The sequence below is a fragment of the Mus pahari genome, chromosome 20 (genome assembly GCF_900095145.1).
Source record: "Mus pahari chromosome 20, PAHARI_EIJ_v1.1, whole genome shotgun sequence".
NCBI classification, from domain to species: domain Eukaryota; kingdom Metazoa; phylum Chordata; class Mammalia; order Rodentia; family Muridae; genus Mus; species Mus pahari.
The window spans coordinates 33391533-33396885 of record NC_034609.1 but is presented as its reverse complement, the minus strand read 5'-3'; the positions used below and the strand labels follow the sequence as shown (position 1 = coordinate 33396885).

At 49.2% G+C, this 5353-nt stretch overlaps 1 protein-coding gene across 2 annotated transcripts in view; it reads left to right on the top strand.

The window, feature by feature from the left end:
• The first annotated feature begins 1075 nt into the window (after window positions 1–1075).
• Window positions 1076–5353, top strand: part of Chst4 (carbohydrate sulfotransferase 4) — a 10479-nt gene continuing 6201 nt past the window's right edge. The window contains exon 1 of one of the 2 annotated variants that reach the window (XM_021220775.1): window positions 1076–1391. The gene's annotated coding sequence lies outside the window, so the exon portion shown is untranslated. Of the gene's footprint in view, window positions 1392–1467; window positions 1573–5353 lie in introns of those variants that run through there. The other variant, XM_021220774.1, reaches the window with a different exon arrangement.

Below are 5353 nucleotides of genomic sequence, written 5' to 3'. Positions count from 1 at the left end.
GTTCACATCCCAGCAGCCACTTGGAAGAACTTTGTCTCCTCTGTGCCAGGAGGAAACGGGAAGGGACCCAGCTGAAAGTAAAACCAGGGAGCCTCCTCAGGTTCTTGTCATCTATACAGTGATAAGGCCTTCAGAGACACAGCTGGTGGGAATCTGCCAGACCTGGGTGTGACTCACTCCCACACGCCCTGGATGCGCTTTTGTGATGCCTGGAAAATACCTCAGCAGCTGATTAAGAAGAGGTACGGTCATTATTAAATGATAGCTAACAATTTCTCCAGATTTATTTTATGTGCATGTGTGTGTGTGCATGCGTGTGTGTGTGTGTGTGTGTGTGTGTGTGTGTGTGTGTGTGTGTGTGCATGTAGGCTTCAGGTCCTCTGGAACTGGAATTAACCCTGATGTGAGAGCAAGAAGTGACCTAGGATCCTCTGCAAAAAAAACCAGTATGGCTCCTAACCACAGAGCCATCTCTGCAGCCCCGGAAACTAACACCTTTAAACCCTTATTATCGCATAAAATTGGACAAGGGACTCTGTGCACACTAATCCCAATATTCATTAAATGTAAGGTAGGCACTGCCATGCCTATTTCATATTGATTTTGCAATCAGACCTCAGCCTTTGTACTCCATGGAAGTTTATGGTTTTTTCCAGATGCATCCATTGTTTTAGATAGATACATTGTTTCCACATTGTATCCACTGTGGACAATCACATAAAGTAGCCCAAAGTGGGTATATGTCTTGCCCAGGGGCATACCATGATTAAGAAGTTATAATTTTCTATAACTTGCTTTTTGTCATAAAAGGCAAATTCCTCCCCTTTTAATCAAACCAGACACCCAGAAATCTATACTCTCCTCACCGAGAGCATGTTTTTAACCTCTTGCAAGGAGAGTGGAGATATTGGGCATGACATAGGAGCTAAGAAATGTTACCTCCCTGGGGTGGGGAAAATAAACAGGTGCAATGCCTGGAAAAATAATCTTTGTACAGTCTCCTTAGAGATAAGAGCAACATACAGGAGGGAGAACAGCTCACAGGAGCTCATGGGCTAAGTAACTGTCTGTCAACACGCCTTCCAACCTCTCCTCTGGAACTCCAGGGGTCTCTTCTCCTTCCATGCTGCCCTAAAGGGACCTGTTGCCCTTCTGGCTGCCGTAGACATTCCAGTATCATCTGTCATCCTCCTCGGCTTAGCTCACCTACAGGGAGGCTCATCACCCTGACCCTTCACCCCACCCTTTACCCCTTACCCCTCAACCCTCAACCCTCAAGGGATTCCAGCTGCCCATACCACAGCTATCCTGGAGGCAGAGCCTTCTGGAGCCTGTCATGCAAGGTGGGGGTGCTGTTTCAACATAAAGGAGAGGGCAAGCAGAAGGGTTGGGTATGCAAAATGCCAAGGAGGAGGAGGAGTTCATGAGTCACAGAGAGAGCAGCGCTGAGCCTGGCAGGCGGCGAGTCTCTCAGTCCTCGTGGGCACTGAGGAAGCCTAAGGTAAGAAGAGAATTCCTTGGGGAGCAGCTACCACGAAGGGCATTATCCCAGCTACAGGATCAGGGTTTCAGGTAACCCTGACATCTAAGCTGGTGATTTTGATGGCTGGAGGAAGAGGGCTAGGAAAAAGGAATGGTGTTGGGGGACACTCTGAATCACCAAGAGAATCTTCTAGAAAAGAAAAGAAAAAAAAAAACCAAACCTCAAACTGCTTACCAGAAGCTGAACCCCACCAGCTCCACCCATAAAGGATGAGAAAGAGTCTCGAATGTGAGTAGGAACGTTGTGATGGAGCCCTAGTATATCTGACCGCCCAGATTCTCTCCCGTCCTCCGCTGAATGGGGGATCGGAGCAGGGACCTGCAGGCTTTGTCCAGCTCAGGCAGCGAGGAGCTTGGCCATTAATCAGATCAAATGGGCAGAGCTATTGCAACAAACCATCAATCAATCAAATGCCAGTTGTTCCTTTTGAAAAATGAGGAAGCAGGGGGCCAGTGAGATGGATCAGTGGGTAAGGGTGCTTGCCACCAAGCCTGAGGATCTGAGTTCCAGTCTCGAGACTCACTTGGTGGGAGAGAATTAGTTTCCACAGTTTCCCTCTGACCTCCGCACACATGGTAGGACATATATAGTGCATATGTAAAATGTAAATTTTAAGACTAGGGAAGGGATCGATGTTGTTTTGACAGTCTCACTGTGTCTAATTGGACACACAAAGGGCTTTGGAAGTACAGACATGTATAGTAGATGTGAAATATCATGGCCTTAACGGAACAAGCATGTCGGCTGAGGTGGAGGTGACCTTTGCCTCAAACGGCCCTGGGTAATTCTATTTCGTTAGGGCCAGAATATGACATGTGTAAAATAAGTATGACATTGTGCCCATTCCCCTCAAGTCAACATGGGCACCCCGAGTGTCAAGACTGTCCCCACAGATACCGGTTCACTCAGACATTCATGGATAGGTGTTTCCCTGAGCTGTGTGCCCAGCACTGTCCACGGGCTTGCAGGTGGGTACAGTCCCTCTATCAGTTCGACTTGTTGAGTTTGTTCGTTGGAGCGTGGTAGCTAAGGGTGTAATCCTGGCACTTGGGTGGCAGAAAATGCTGTTTGGTTGAGTTCGGGGCCAGCTTTGGATGCAGTGTGAGTCACTGTCTTAAGCAAAGTTTGTTTTGTGGTTGTCTTTATCTAGTAACTTAATCCCAAGAGTTTCCCAGGTCTGTAGGCTATCTGTGGTGACGGCAGTGTCCTCGACCCACCTCCATTCCCCGTGCATAGCGACTTCCTGCTGTATCTACCTTCTGCTTGTTGGGACATTGTTTCCCTAAAGAATCTAAAGTGGAGTTGTGCGAGTCTTTAGAATGCTCTTAGATTGATATGCAGGGGTTTTGTCTGTCTGTCTGTCTGTCTGTCTGTCTGTCTGTCTGTCTATGTGTTTGTTTAGTTGATTTTGATCAGGATTTCCCATTTTGCTTCCAAAAGCATCTGTGCTCCTGATTGGTAGGAGAAGATCTGTAATCCAGGCCCCTGTAGTCAGGCTGTGGAAGGAAGCCCCCCAACCCTGGTGCCTCCGTGGCCCCTGCCCCTGACACAGGTCCTCCTCACCAACATCCTTCTGATGACCTGAGCGTTTTCATGCTGTTTCATTCCCAAATCAATGCTGGGCATCTGTCACTGAGACCTTTAATACCTGTAATCTCGCTGTGACCTTTAGTGCATTCGTATAATCTCAACGCTTAAGGAGTGGAGGAAGTGGGATCAGAAGTTGGGGGTCATTTCCCAATACCTGACCAGTTTGGAGACCTTGTATCAAACAAAGCTCAGGGCCTTTCTGCTTCCTAACAGTGTGACTCTTCCTCGTTCCATCCAGCTAGCCATGGACTTCATTGGTCCAGGAGGCTAAAGGCATCCTAATGAGCTGTGGAAGTGTTGCACTGGAGAGACAGATAAGATATGGCTGCCTCTTCTGTGACTGCAGCTCAGTGGGAAGGCTGCAGCTGTGCCCTGTGCAACTGGCTGGATCTCATGTACATTTGGGAGACAGGGGGAGAAATAGGGCCTTTAAGTCCTCTCTTGAAGGAAGAATAGCAGTTCCCTAATGTTTCCAGGCTCCTTGGCAACAAGACAGGCTGAGAAGCCCCGGAAGTTGAAGCCGAGGCTAACGGCATAGAAGCAGGGAATTAAAGGACAAACAGGGCAGGTAGAGTGGGGCTCTGGGCACAAGGCCTGGGGATTTGGGTTTCAGCCTGTACAGGTTAGTATGTTAATCTAAGAGATTTTAGACCAAGAGAGTAACAGGAGGTGCTTTAGAAAGAGGTATGTGGGGCTGGAGAGATGGCTCGGTGGTTAAGAGCACTGCCTGCTCTTCCAGAGGTCCTGAGTTCAATTCTCAGCAACCACATGGTGGCTCACAACCATCTGTAATGGGATCTGATGCCCTCTTCTGGTGTGTCAGCAACCAGATGCTCATATACATGAGAGAGAGAGAGAGAGAGAGAGAGAGAGAGAGAGAGAGAGAGAGAGAGAGCCATGGATGGTGGGGAGGGACAGGAGGGAAATGCCAAGGCCTGAAGCAGAGAGGAATTCCAGCAGCAGACTGGACCTGGAGAGTTTTCGACTCCCCAGTGAGCCTCCTTGAGCATCATGTAACCAGGCCCCGCATGTCCACCAGCTCTGGAGTGGCCTCTGCCTCCACTGTTGATTACCAAGATACATTTTGCCTGAGCTGTGCCCTCGAATGCTTTCTAGTGGGCTGGGCAGTCTTAGCATGTGCTGTTGAGAGCCAGGCAACCAGGGACTGCACAACTTCACAAAAGCTTGCTCTTTCTGGCCAGGGTTCATGCCAAAGAGAAATGGAGGCCTGGTGGCATCATAGTATTCTTATACAGCAGGTATAAGGTGCCAGGTCACTCCCCAACACCCACCCTAGCACCCTGAAAAGAAAAAGGGAAGAAAACACAGAGAGAGCCTGGCTTGAGGCCAGGGGCAGCTGGCACATGAGGAAGGCACAGAGCCACCAATTCCTGTAGGGCAGAGTTGACCCAGGGCTGGGATGGAGGGAAAATCCTGCTCTCCTAGCGCCAAGGGATGTTAGCTTTGGGCTGAAGCAGTCCTAGGACCTGCCTATAAAATTCTAATCCAGGCTCTGGATGTCCACGGGTTGAGTTCTCGTCTGGTTTTCCTCTCCCCGATACTCTACTGCTTCCTATCTTTGTTCTACAGCATTGATCTCAGATTGTCGGGTGGAGAAGTTCTCTGTCTTGGGGTAATGGAGCAGGAAAAACCACGGTCAATAACTGAAATAGTTTCTAACTATTCCCTCTTGGACCTCAGTTTTAGGAACGGGTCATCTCTTAAGCCATGGGGGCTCAGTCAACAAGGAAGGGAGTACCATTCACTGGCAGAGTCTCCTGTGCTAGATCATGGGCTATACGTGCACATGTGAGTCTATGAGGACTATAACTGTGCACATGTGGGTCTATGGGGACTGTATGTGCACATGTGAGACCATTACCCTCTGTAGTATTCCCTTCAGATAGGACCTCTCACTGGACACTGGGGCCAGCAAGCCCAAAGCATTCTCCCACAACACAGGATACACGCATGTTGTTGGCCACGCCTTGCCTTTCTGGGGGTGCTGGCGATATGAATTCACATTCCCATGCTAGGGCAGCAAGTGCTCTTAACTACTGAGCCTGGCAAAGTGCTGGGATATTTTAGCCACAAGGAAGAGATGAGGGCTAGAGAGACAGATCTACAGGTCTGCTTACCCTGAGAGCCACAAGGAAGAGATGAGGGCTAGAGAGACAGGCCTGCAGGTCTGCTTACCCTGAGAGCCACAAGGAAGAGATG